Source organism: Anolis sagrei, chromosome 1 (genome assembly GCF_037176765.1).
Source record: "Anolis sagrei isolate rAnoSag1 chromosome 1, rAnoSag1.mat, whole genome shotgun sequence".
In the NCBI taxonomy this organism is placed as follows: Eukaryota; Metazoa; Chordata; class Lepidosauria; order Squamata; family Dactyloidae; genus Anolis; species Anolis sagrei.
The window spans coordinates 248,610,502-248,625,163 of record NC_090021.1 but is presented as its reverse complement, the minus strand read 5'-3'; the positions used below and the strand labels follow the sequence as shown (position 1 = coordinate 248,625,163).

Here is a 14,662-nt window from a genome sequence, read left to right as displayed (position 1 = left end):
CCACATCTGATAATAGTGAATTATGTACACTAATTTTGCATTATGTTTAGGAGTCTTGAAGCTATTGCCAGTTCATTTCCCTGGATGAGCTGGCATTCTGGAACTATCAAAAGAGATAAAAAAGGAATGTCCGTTCACTTCATAAATCTATATCCTGATCCTCCAAGAATGTTAAAGGCCTAAAGTAATACCACCCGAGCCTTTGCACATTTACTAAAAGATTGGTAACACTTTGTGAAATGGCTTGCTTCCAAGAAAGCCTTCCTTCACTGTCACCAACCCATAAATAAATGACAACCAATGTAGTCTGAGCCTCTCAGTTTTAAATTCTGTGTTAGTATTGCTATGAGGTGGGTTTTTTTTTCCCTCCTTCTGGATTTACAATTTCATGTTGTATTTTGTATCTAAGTTGTATCTGTTTGTATATATTATAAACTGCTCAGGGAAGTTTATGTTAGGAGGTGGAGTAACTTATAAATAAATATTGTGAATACATGACTGCAATTTATAAGCATTTAATAGTATCCAAAGTTTTACTCTGCCAACTGGGAGGTCAGCCCTGCTTGCTTGCCAAAAGTCTGACAAAACAGCAAGTAGCACAATGAGTTTATTTCACTTTATACAAAACAGCCTTCTGTTTTGTTTACAATACATTTTTTATTGATGCAAGGGCAAGAACACCATGGAATTGACTCAGACACTAAGCTTTTGTCGTGGGCCATGTCTACAAGAATCAAATAAAACTGCTGCGGAAAGTCCACGTGACGTATCATTGGAGAGCCCACATGAAGTACGTAGAAATGCTGCATCCAGCTGTTAATCCAGCAAAGGAGGAAATGGGATTTACTCTGGAGCTTCCAGGAAACTCAGGAGTGATCCTAGAGTTTTGGAGGAATGGACAGCATTGTCCATGTGTTCAACAGACCCACCACTGTGTCACTAGCCAGAAGCAGCTTCCTTGCAGATGTTTGCTGGTGAGGTAACAACAAGGCACCTAGTGGTCTGACTAGGAAAAGTGACATCACCAGCAAGCAAGCCCCTGTGAGCATGCTGCTTATGGGCAGAGACACCACATGACCCTTAATGCACCCTCAGGCGAGCCTATCAGGAAAGTTGCCATGCAGTTTACACAGATTATATTGGAATAGAAATCCCATAACTGACTATGGGCCATTGCCCCTATACTCAGGGCTTGTAATATATTTATGTGTTTGTGTGTGTGTAGTTGGGGGGGGGGGGGAGTGGATTGTAACTCCCACTATCTTTCCCATTGATGATCATGATATCTGGGAAACGCTGGGAGTTGTAATCCAAAACATAACTATTCCCAGTTTTGTCCATACTATATAAGGGAAGTAAGAGGGGAGGGATTCTACAAGCACGGTCTTGCCTTAACATTGGGGAGACAAATAGGAGAAACAGCAAAGGAGTGGGGAAACTTTAGTCCTTGAGCTGAACCTGCCTTTTCTTCCTTGGCACTTCCTTCTCATGATACACCATTGTTCAGTGGTTCTTCAACCTTTATATAGCATTTCCTATCCCCCCCCCAATTTTTTTAAAACTCCTCGACTCTGCTAAAGCTTACTTATGGGAAGGAAGTGGTTTAAACTAAAATATGCTGGCATTTTGGTCACAAGTTTCCTTTAGCCACACCCACCACTAGCAGTTGGCCCATGAGAACTCAGTCTGGAAAGGTTTGGGGACATTCACTTGGCAGGGAAGCAGGGGCTCCAATAAGTTCCAATGAATCATTTGGGCCACATAGTTTTGCTTCTGTTTGTAGTCCATCTGTGTGATTTTCTTGCAGCAGCTGAGGATATGATCAATGGTTTCATCAGCTTCCTTGCACAGTCTGTATTTTGGGCCATCAGCTGATCCTGGCCTTAATTGCCTTTGTTCTGATGACTTGCTCCTGGGCTGCAAGAATCAGGCCTTCAGTCTCCTTCAGTGTTCCATTAGTGAGCCATAAGCAGGTCTTCCCCTTGACACCTCCCCCCCCCATGGGTACCACCTTGCCATGGTGGGGGGCTTAACTGCTCCAAGGATGCTGAGAGCTGTGCTGGCAGTCGTGTAACTACCAGCAGGTCCAGCCAAGTCAGAGAGGTCTCAGCTGAGGAGTGGAACTAAGAGCACCTAACCCATTAGCACTATGAAGAAACAACCCAAAACAAAGTCTATACTGGCTCGGTCGACGCCCAGGATAAAAGGGCGGTGGACGCTGCTGATTCTGGACTTCATTGACAAGTGGGCTACAGAATCAAAGTACAAAAGAACAGTCACAGAAGCGGCAGAAATATACAGTGCCAGAAAACTGCACAGCTATGAAATACTACTACTACTACTACTACTACTACTACTACTACTATTAAACCACCCTCTCTCCCCAAGGGGACTCAGTCACCAAAGTTTTAGGATTACCAAGGGTACAATACTGAAAATAAGTTGCTTGATTCATGGCGATCCCATGAATTCCATAGGGCTTTCATAGGCAATGAGTACTCAGAGGTGTTTTTGCTAGTCCCTTCTTCTGACAACACCTGGTCTTGGTTGGGGGTCTCTCATCAAACCTAGAACTTTTATATTTGCTTTGTTTACATTCCTTTGATATCTTCTGCCGCTGTTTTTCTTTGGATGCTTAACCAGTCCTAGAACTTCAATTGACATTTTAAGTTACTACAGTGCTGGAAATCTGGGAAGTAAAGGAAAATATCATTGAGGGGGAAAAAATTATGGGGGGGGGGGGGCAGGGCAATGCACACATTTCCTGTTCATTAGCTGCATCCCAGCATGGAAATCTCCTGGAGAAGCATTTCCCTCTTTTAAAAGAGATAATACAGCCTTTTACATAATTTGATATAGAAAAATGCCATTTTTTTATTTCAAGCAACTGTGATGTGTTTTTTTTTTTTCATTAGGGAGACATTTTTAGCTGTTCATCAAGCTCCAGAACTGTCCTGGGGCAGAAAAGTCCCCCAAGAAAGCGATGAGACCTTAATTAATGAGCTCAAAAAGAATTGTTTTGCCCCGAAGTGAAGACTCTTAAGGAATGTAAACACCAAGGGCAGGTTCAAAAATTTTCTTGATTTGCAGGAGGAGCAAGAGTGAGGAATGTGTTGGAGAAACAAAAGGAGAAATATCATGATGTGTGACTATTAGGGAAGAGGAAGTCATTTCTGCCCTGATGACCCTTTCCTTACTGGCATGGATCATCACGAATTATGATATAGACAAGATAATTAGAAATTAAACAGTAACTCCTAAAGCTGTTCACAGAGCTATAAGCTATGTTTATTTCACCTCTTGTTTACCATGAACCATGCCATTATACTTATTATTTTTCAATATACAGTAGGGTCTCGCTTATCCAACCTTTGCTTATCCAACATTCTGTATTATCCAACGCAGTCTGCCTTCCACCTGGATCCACAGCTGTTTCAATATATTACAGTGTTTTGGTGCTAAATTCGTAAATACAGTAATTACTACATAACGTTACTGTGCACTGAACTGCTTTCTCTGTCGATTTGTTGTAAAAAGTGATGTTTTGGTGCTGAATTTGTAAATCATAATGTAATTTGATATTTAATAGGCTTTTCCTTAATCCCTTCTTATTATCCAACATTTTTGCTTCTCCAACGTTCTGTCGGCCCATTCATGTTGGATAAGCAGACTCTACTGCATATATTTTGGAAACATTATGTGAACCTTTTAAAGAAATGTGAGATCTAAAAAAAAACATGGATTGGATCCAACTTTCTATAGCTGAAATCCAAAAGGAGATTTATTAAATTTGGGACTGACATGTTGATTTACGATTTAGCAAATTATCCAATGGGTCCACTCTAGATAGGGCCAGCAGTTAATTCATACCCATGTACAGAAACTTCACTTGAGGGAGTTGGCACTGGCAAAAGGCTTGGGGGTGATTTTCTCCCATTCCCCTTCTGATCTGGAGGGTTGAGATACCTTCTTGAACAATGTGGGTGATGGTTCAGATTATAGGATACATTTATTCCAATCCTCTTCCTTAGTAGGAGAGTCTGCTTGATCTCAATCCTTCTTTAAAACTGAGGAAGCCCCTCAATTCATAGAAAAGTCATTCTAGATGCAACTCAGGGCCCTGATTCCAGGTTTGCTGCTTTAAACTGTATTATATGAATCCGCATGGCCAGATAATCTGGGATAAACACAAAACCTGGGATCAGATCCTGGGATATAGGACCTGTCTGGAAGGGCCCTCAGTGGGGCCTTCATGTCAGAAGCAAATTTTTACCATATTTACATGACAAGCTGGGGATAGGGACTGTCTTGTTTGAAAACCTTTGTAATGTCAGATTATGTGGACATCCTGTGATGTTTGACCTGCGTTGGTTCATTTACATGTGCAAGTCATCGCTTGAGATTATTATTATTTTTGGTCGTGTCAGGAGCAAGTCGCTTCTGGTGTGAGAGAATTGGCCGTCTGCAAGGACGTTGCCCAGGGGACGCCTGGATGATTTTGATGTTTTTTATCATCCTTGTGGGAGGCTTCTCTCATGTCCCCACATGAGAAGCTGGAGCTGATAGATGGAGCTAATCCGCCTCTCCCTGGATTCGAACCTGCAACCTGTCGTTCTTCAGTCCTGCCAGCACAGGGGTTTAACCCACTGTGCCACCAAGGGCTCCATCGCTTGAGATAGTCATGCAACAATGTTGCCTGTGTGAAACAGTTTAGTGTGTGCATACATGTTACTATCAAGAAGAGGGACAAAATGAAAGAAAGCTGAGATCTTTCTGTTTTCACAAGGCAGGGGACTTCACTTTTCAAAGATAACTCTCCTCCTGACCTTTTTATTGCTGCCATTCTCCAGTATAAAAGCACACTGCGCAACAATCCTTTCTTCTTTGCGCTGTTCATAAAATGCTCTTCCACTAGCAAAGAAATCAAGGCATATCATATGGAAGTAGCTCTCAAGAAAGTAGCACTCAAAAAGAAATCAAGATATGTGAAAGCAGTTTTGAACACTGATGCATTCATAACTATTTTGTGAAAATGAGAGAAGCGTTCTAAAGCAGGGCTTTTATAATAGTTTCAAAAATATAAAAGCCATTTTAGAATGGGAATATTTCTGTCCTTTATGTTCATAGGCCTTGAAATAGCTTTCAAATGTTAACAGTAAATACATTTTTGGAAGATGATTTTTATGGTTAAAAGCTGTGCTGTGTTGTCTCATAAAATAAGAACAGACTGAAACTTTCATTGTAGTTTTTGTTTACTATTAGTATGCTCTGCTGTTGCTGGTGTATATCCATTCCTTTTTTACTGATATGCTCAGACTGACTCACTAGTAGAAACACATTTCATAGTGCTTAATCTGAAGCAGACAGTACATTAATGGTAGAATCATAAGTGTGGCAGTGTGGATATGAAAAGGAACTGGGCCAGCTTTGCCCTTTTAACTTCTTATTGATGTTATGTGCCTTCAAGTGATTCTGACATATGGTGAGACTACATGAGGATTTTCTCTTCAGAAGAGGCTCACCATTGTCTTCCTCTGCAGTTAAGGAAGTGTGATGTGGCCAAGGTCACCAAGTAGGATTCCATGTCTCAGCAGAGATTCAGACCTTGATCTCCCAGAATCCAATATGCAATCCACTACACCATGCTAGCTCTCTTGTAAATCCAGCAGCAGCATAAAGACTCTCAAAAGTAAATGCCAGCCATAAAGGATCCTTAGCACGATGTCAAGAAACAAGAACTTCTAACAGCTAGAGAATATTGGTGCTCCATCATACAATCTCAGCATTGTGTACTTGGTCTTAATCTCCAGTATTCCTGGAGTCCCAGACAGCCACTTGGCATTTCTCTTTTTCCCAAGATCTGGGCATTAAACTCAAAGTTTTGGATTTGCTGTTTATTTTTATTATTTTTTTGCAATTTCTCCCACTAGTTTAATCAATTAACATTAAAACTGAATATAAGTTTTAGTGAATTAGAATTTGTTAGGGTGGGCATCTATTTGTCACATTCAGAACAGATAGATTTTTACCTTGATGAAAAAAAAGAACCACAGAAAGTTCATCATAATGCTCTGCTATTAGGCAGGTTAATTTGTATGATTCATTGGGAAGGCAGCAGGGAAAGGATGCAATATAACTTTCTGGAGACCAGATCAATGACGTGGGTTTGAGAAATAAAATAAAAAGAATAGAAAAAAAGGAGGAGTGAATCTTGGGATGGAATAGGGGCATTTATTTCCTCAAACAGGCAGGACTTCTTAATAATAATATCAATAATAATAATAATAATAATAATAATAATAATAATAGGTTATTTGTAACCCGCCCTCTCTCCCTGAAGGGACTCAGGGCGGCTTTCAAACATAAAAAATAAAATTGGCTAACATTCAATGCCATCAAATCAACATTAATACATTTATACATGTAGATTAAAACAAATTTTAAAATATTGGCTGGTAATACGAATCAAACAGTCAGGCATCATGGAACATACAGTCAGGCAATTAAAACTGTGATATATAGATTTGTTGCTGTTGTTGTTTATTCATTCAGTCGCTTCCAACTCTTTGTGACCTCATGGACTAGCCCACTCCAGAGCTACCTGTCAGCCATGGCCACTCCAGCTCCTCCAAAGTCAACCCAGTCACTTCAAGGATACCAAGGATCTTGCCCTTGGTCGGCCCCTCTTCCTTTTCCTTTCCATTTTCCCCAGTATCATTGTCTTCTCCAAGCTTTCCTGTCTTCTCATGATGTGGCTACCCCTCTATTCCGCTTTGGTTAGACCACACCTGGAATATTGTGTCCAATTCTGGGTACCACAATTCAAGAGAGATATTGACAAGCTGGAATGTGTCCAGAGGAGGGCGACTAAAATGATCAAGGGTCTGGAGAACAAGCCCTATGAGGAGCGTCTTAAGGAGCTGGGTATGTTTAGCTTGAAGAAGAGAAGGCTGAGAGGAGATATGATAGCCATGTATAAATATGTGAGAGGAAGCCACAGGGAGGAGGGAGCAAGCTTGTTTTCTGCTGCCTTGGAGACTAGGACACAGAACAATGGCTTCAAACTACAAAAAAGGACATTCCATCTGAACATGAGGAAGAACTTCCTGACTGTGAGAGCCGTTCAGCAGTAGAACTCTCTGCCCCAGAGTGTGGTGGAGGCTCCTTCTTTGGAAGCTGGATGGCCATCTGTCAGGGGTGATTTGAATGCAATATTCCTGCTTCTTGGCAGAGGGTTGGACTGGATGGCTCATGAGGTCTCTTCCAACTCTTTGATTCTATGATTCTCACGGTCCAAGTCACTCTCAGAATTTTCGTCCAACACCACACTTCAGAAGCGTCTATCTTCCGTCGCTCAGCCTTCCTTAAGGTCCAGCTTTCAAATCTATAGGTTACTACGTGGAATACCATTCTTCTGAATGTCAGGGTTTTTAGGCTTTAAAGGTAGATGTACCTCCATCAGAAAGAATTTTTTTGGAATCGTTTTAAAAAGGCACAGTGTGACTCCCTTCGGTAACCTCTTTCTTCACTGATGATGTTCTGGGCTGATTTATATTGTATATTAGGGTATAAAATACAACTTTCTATAATATTATTGGGGCAAGCTGCAATTAATGAATTCCTTTGTAATCTTGCTATGCAGTTGGATAATAAGGTGAAATGTTTTTCTTAAACGCAACTACTATTACTTTATTTCTTGGATTCTCCCTCTCCTATATGCTTTTCAGTTTGCTCTTTACTTTCCTTCACATTCTTTTTCATGCACTCCCTTTTAATGATACAATTAAGTTAAGATGATTCTAGAGAAGTGTTGACTTATTATCTACACCTGATAAATGAAAATTGAGGATGTCACAGATTGACCTAGTTTCTGTATACAACACATGTGTTCCATGTGAACATATAACAGCAAAAGTTACTACAGATCATAGCCTGAACTATCCTCTACAGAAAACTACCATTCAACATAGTCACCATCCATTTGTACACATTTGTGCCATGATTTAGCCCAGTCATCAAAATCATTCCAGAAATATTCAGTGTTTTGCTTTGTGACCCATGATTTCCACTTGCCTCCTCCGATCATCTTCAGTCAATTGCTTGGGAACCCACTTAGCACACACTCTGTGATATCCCAAATCAGCAATGATTCCTTGGGCAGAGCCATATGAGACGTTCAATACATCAGCAACATTCTGAACTGTAATACGTCTGTCTCTTCGAATCAATTCATCAGCACGTTCTCGATTTGCATTTGTGACTGATGTTGATGGCCGGCCGCTTCTCGGTTTATCTACAATTTCCGTTTCTCCGTTTTCAAACTTCTTCACCCAACGCCGCACATTGCTGATGTTCATTACAGTGTCCCCATAAACATTCTTCAAGCGACTATGGATTTCCTTAGGTGCACAACCTTCTTTTGCCAGAAATTCAATTACGACTCTTTCTTTTAGCTTCAGATTCATAGTTCTAATCAGTCAATCTGAAAAAGAAAAGACTGTATCAGTAGAGTAAGGTTACCTCTATCATATCATGCATAGATAGTCCAGTAGCTGTGAAAGAAATAAAAGTTAGAGTGATTGAGGCATTGCTCTATCCTTCCTCATTGGAAGGATAGAAGCAGGAAGAACACACTTATTCATGAATGGAAGGGGTTGTAAGATGGGAATCCCTTGGCCTTGGGTGACCCAATCAGTTACAAGAAGTTTTGGACTCTACCATTTCCAAGAACCACCATATTATGGGTTTTGTAGTCAATTTGGGATAAAATCCCAGGCTAAAGGAAAGCAACTTTAAAAGGAAAAAATGGTCCCCTTTGAAGGAATGTATAACAAAATGTGTTACCCTATGATCCCCCATGGTGCTGTTCTCCATAAACCCCATGCTCAGGTCCAATACTAACATTTCATGTAACTGCAGTCTTGGCATGAATATATGTCTTGCAGATATCGGGGTCCTATGTTAGGATTGTCCGTGCCATCATATTTCCCATTTCTATGTATGAAAATAAAAGCTGAACAGTGAATAAAGCTGATAGGAAACAAATAACCTTATTTTAATGTGGTGCTGAAGAAGAGTTCTATGGATACCATAGATTGCTAAAAAGGCAAATAAATGGATCTTAGAGCAAATCGAGCCGGAATTCTCCCTAGAAGCCAAGATGATTTAGCGGACACTGCTGTACAGTGGCCATATAATGAGAACACAAGAATCCCCAGAAAAGACAATAATGATTTGTTAGGTAGAATGCAGTATGAAATGAGGAAGACCATTTCATCTCTGTTAATTTTTAAATTCTGTATGTATATATTTTATCTTTTACAATTTAGCTGTAAATCGCCTAGAGCATTCTCGGATGGAGGGCGATTAATAAGTAATTAAATATGATGATGATGATATTCCAGATAGATTATCTGAATCAAGGAAAACCATGGTCCTGAATCTGTAAGACCTGAGCTGGGCTGTTGATGATGGGGTAACTTGAAGGTCTCCCATCACAGGTATGTCATGTCAAAGTCAACTTGATTGCAGTTATTATTACTACTACTACTACTACTACTACTTTATTTATACCCCACCATTTTCCCCACGGAGATTCAAAGCAGCTAACAATCCCACAAGTGCTATACAAAGGTTAAAAAACAATTACATAGTAACAATGTAGTAAAACAGAATTAAAATAAAATAAATACACTTGAAATGGCCTTTAAAACTTATACCCCTCACCAATGAAGATCCGCATAGTTAAAGAAATGGTATTCTCCATAGTAATCTACGGATGTGAGAGCTGGACCATAAGGAAGACTGAGCGAAGGAAGAGAGATGCTTTTGAACTGTGGTGTTGGAGGAAAATTCCGAGAGTGCCTTGGACTGCAAGAAGATCCAACCAGTCCATACTTCAGGAAATAAAGCCCGACTTCTCATTAGAGGGAAGGATATTAGAGACAAAGTTGAAGTACTTTGGCCACATCATGAGAAGACAGGACAGCTTGGAGAAGATAATGATGCTGGGGAAAATGGAAGGAAAATGGAAGAGGGGCCGACCAAGAGCAAGATGGATAGATGGTATCTTTGAAGTGACTGGCTTGACTCTGAAGAAGCTGGGGGTGGTGACGGCCAACAGGGAGCTCTGGCGTGGGCTGTTCCAGGAGGTCACGAAGAGTCGGAAGCGACTGAACAAATAAATTACAACAATCTCACCTAATCTCCCCAAACTAAAATATGGATCAGCATTTTAACAGCTGAACAGAGAAAAGGAATTAAAATGCTGCAATTAAAAAAAATCATGAGTGGATGGGTAAAGCATGTAGAACTGAAAATTTACAAACTAGTTAAAACCTGGAATCGCTGACTGCTCAGAAACTACACAGATGGATCATGGGGATGAACGGCAGAAACGGGTAATGAGTGAGGCGGTTGCATTGTCCAAGTGTCAGTTAACAACAGCAATATCTTATTGCCAACTTACTAAAATTTGATCTCAGTATTTATTTATTTATTTATTTATTTATTTGGTATGCTTGTATACCGCTAATATCTCAGCCTGTGCGGCGACTCATTGCGGTTTACAACATGTTAAAATATACAATTCATTTAAGCATATAAAATTAAAATAAAAATACATACAAAAAACATACACAGTATTGGGCCACCAATACAGATCGGGACATCTCATAGTTAAAATCATCATCCAATTCGTTATCTTGATTGCTAATCCATGGTCAGATAAAACATCACATCGAAGGTCAATTGAAGACTTGCTCAAACATCCAGGTTTTTAGTTTTTTCCTAAATGCCATTAGCGAGGTGGCTGATCTTAATTCAGTAGGGAGGGCATTCCAAAGCCGGGGGGCCACCACAGAAAAGGCCCTATCTCTCGTTCCCACGAGCCGCACCTGTGAAGCAGGTGGGATAGAGAGAAGGGCTTCTCCTGAAGATCTAAGGGTCCTGGTGGGCTGATAGGCCGAGATACGTTCGGATAGGTATGTAGGGCCAGAACCGTTTAGGGCTTTAAAGGTCAAAACCAGCACTTTGAATTGGGCTCGGTAGCTAATCGGTAGCCAGTGAAGCTGGTACAGCAGAGGAGTTGTGTGCTCCCTGCGTCCAGCCCCTGTTAATACCATGGCTGCCGCCCGTTGGACTAGTTGGAGCTTCCGGGCCGTCTTCAAAGGCAACCCCACGTAGAGAGCGTTGCAGTAATCAAGACGGGATGTAACCAGAGCGTGGACTACCGTGGCCAAGTCAGACTAAGATAAATATATATAGGGTTGAGCTTCATGGCCTGTAAATGTAGTCACTCTTACATGGGCTGCAGTAAGCTAGGAATTGTGAGCCAGGCTTTGATGGGCTGCATTGCATAACCTCCAGCATTTCAGAGGAAAACAGGGACACATTTAGAGATACTCGCACAAACACCTCAGCAAGCGAGAGTCCAAAAGTGGCAGGTAAAAACCCGGAACCTCAATCAGTGGCTGAGACCGGATGAGAAACCCGCTCCTGAGCACACAGAAGACTGGGCTACTTGGAAGGTGCTGGACAGGCTACGCTCTAGCACCACGAGATGCAGAGCCAACCTTAAGAAATGGAACCACAAAATGGATTCCATGACATGTGAGTGTGGAGAAGAGCAAACCACAGACCACAGAAGTAAATTACAGGGGGCGCTCTACCCCCCTGTTTAAGGAACTCCATTGATTGTCGTTCATTTTCTGGTCTCAATTCAAGGTGCAGGTTATTACCTACAAAGCCCTGAATGGTTCGGGACTGCCCACGCACGTGACCGTATTTCCTTTTACAATCCTGCACAATCTCTTCAATCCTCAGGGGAAGCCCTCCTTTTGCTCCCACCTCTATCACAAGTACGACTTGTGGGGACAAGTGAGAAAGCCTTCTCCATTGTGGCTCCTCGCCTTTGGAACTCACTACTTAGAGAGATTAGGCAAGCCCCCACCCTGGCGGCCTTTAAGAAAGACCTAAAAACCTGGCTCTTCCAGCGTGCCTTTGACAAGTGAACACATATCCCCATAACATGTCAGTCCCAACTATAGTTCTGTCCTCATGACACAGTTTTCGTTGTCTTTCATGAAGGCTCAATCCCATTGTTCGCCCCTTCTGAGCTCCCCCACTGACACATACTTCTTCATTTACTTATCTCACCCAGGGCTTTCTCAATCTTATTCTGTGCATTTCGCCCTCCCAACGTGCTTTTATTTTATTTCTTCATCACGTTATTTTGCATCTGTTTATTTCATTTTCTGATATTTTCTGTATTTTATTTTGATGTTATTATTTGCTGTTTGTATTTTATTTTATTTTGTACTATCATTCTGGGCGTCGCCTCATTTTAGCTGTCCCAAGTCCCCTTTGGGGAGATGATGGCGGGGTATAAATAAAGATTATTATTATTATTATTATTATTATAGAAGATGGCTTAGAAAGGCATAGATTATTAAAGATTATTATTATTATCATCATAGAAGATGGCTTTGAAAGGCAGCAGATCACAGGAGCTGTCTTCATAGATCTGTCAGCAGCTTATGATACTGTAAACCACTGCCTCCTCCTGAAAAAAATGTATATCACAAAGGCCTACCACCTCACCTGCCTCATAGGAAATCTGCTACAAAACAGGAGCTCTTTTGTTGAGTTCCAGAGAAGTAGATGGCAAAAACAGAAGAACGGCCTGCCTCAGGGGAGCGTGCTTGCTCCATCAACATTTACACAAATAACCAGCCACTGCCAGAAGGGACAGAGAGTTTCATCTATGCTGATGATTGTGCCATTACCACTCAAGCAGGGAGCTTTGAGATGGTTGAACAGAAGCTCTCCGAAGCTCTAGGTGCTCTCACTGCCTATTACAATGAAAACCAGCCGATCCCTAATCCATCTAAAACACAGACATATGCTTTTTGCCTTAAGAACAGACAAGCATCCCGAGCTCTGAGGATTACCTAGGAAGGAATCTCACTGGCGCATTGCAGCACACCCAAATACATGGGAGTTACTATGGACCATTCTCTGACCTACAAGAAGCACTGCCTGAATATCAAGCAAAAAGTGGGTGCTAGAAACAATATCATATGAAAGCTAACTGGCACAACCTGGGGATCACAACCAGACACAGTGAAGACATCTGCCCTTGCGCTGTGCTACTCTGCTGCTGAGTACGCATGCCCAGTGTGGAACATATCTCACCACACTAAAACAGTAGTTGTGGCTCTTAATGAGACATGCCGCATTATCACGGGGTGTCTGCGCCCTACGCCACTGGAGAAATTACACTGCTTAGCCGGTATTGCACCACCTGACATCCACCGGGAAGTAGCAGCCAATAGTGAAAGAACTAAGGCAGAGACATCTACAGCTCATCCCCTGTTTGGGTATCAGCCAGAACATCAACGACTTAAATCAAGAAGTAGTTTATTTGAGACACCAGAAGTCCACACCTCAGTACCACAGTTTGCATGAAAATTACCAGACTGATTCAAGACAGACTGAGAAGGATGCCCTGATGGAGCAGAGAATGAGGATGACTGTAAATATCCTGCAGGCACTCCATCACCAACCCCAAATAGTTTTCTAAGATCTACAGAGACACTCGCTGGAACACCTCAGCAAGCAAGAGTCCAAAAGTGGCAGGCTCAAACCCAGCACCTCAATCTGTGGGTGATACCAGATGAGAGACTCCCTCCTGGACACACAGAAGACTGGGCGACTTGGAAGGCGCTGAACAGACTGCGCTCTGGCACCACGAGATGCAGAGCCAACCTTCAGAAATGGGGCTACAAAGTTGAATCCATGACATGAGAGTGTGGAGAAGAGCAAACCACAGGCCACCTATTACAATGCAACCTGAGCCCTGCTGCATGCACAATGGAGGACCTTCTTGTGGCAACACCAGAGGCACTCCAAGTGGCCAGCTTCTGGTCAAAGGACATTTAGCATAATGCCAAGTTTTAAAAGCTTGTTTGTATTTTTAAATGCATTTTAACTGTACCCTCAACACGATAAATAAAATTGATGTTTAAATGGAGATAGGCTTTCAGCCTGAATCATTAGTGACACTTTTCAAAGACTGGAAACCCCTTATAGCAGGCCTGGGCAAACTTGGGCCCTGCAGGTGTTTTGGACTTCAACTCCCACCATTCCTAACAGCCTCAGGCCCCTTCCTTTTCCCCCACAGCCGCTTAAGCGAAGGAAGGGAAGAAAAGGAAGGGTCCTGAGGCTGTTAGGAATGGTGGGAGTTGAAGTCCAAAACACCAGGAGGGCCCAGGTTTGCCCAGGCCTGCCTTATAGACTTTTTGTGTATGTACTACGTTATATTTCATTGTGTAGGGCCTACACTGTAGGCTGAAACCACAAACTCGGAAACGTGGCTGAGAGAACGGCGTCTTTGCTGCTGGTTATAAACAAAATGATTATTTCTTTAAAATATTGCATAAAATTATGGTATAACATTACCTCCAGACTACGGGCCAAAGGGTCTGACCAACGAATGCTAGGTTCTCGTCGCCGACGGGTCTCATTAGCAAAGCTTGAACGCAGCGACCAATCAAATCGCTCTCCCTTCCCCGCCTCTTTTCTTTTTAGCCAATCCCGGGCCAGGCGGGCCGCAAAGACTTCTGGGGGGGATCTCTGCTGAGCAAGGGAGTGACTACGACTC

General features: G+C 42.0%; 1 long non-coding RNA gene across 1 annotated transcript; it reads right to left on the bottom strand.

Moving 5' to 3' along the window:
• Positions 1-8,305: 8,305 nt before the first annotated feature.
• On the bottom strand, positions 8,306-14,615 carry LOC132770582 (uncharacterized). The gene is made up of 2 exons (XR_009631011.2): positions 14,461-14,615; positions 8,306-8,482 (listed from the first exon to the last, which is right to left on the bottom strand). It is a non-coding gene; the product is annotated as an uncharacterized lncRNA (long non-coding RNA).
• Between the last annotated feature and the right edge of the window lie 47 nt (positions 14,616-14,662).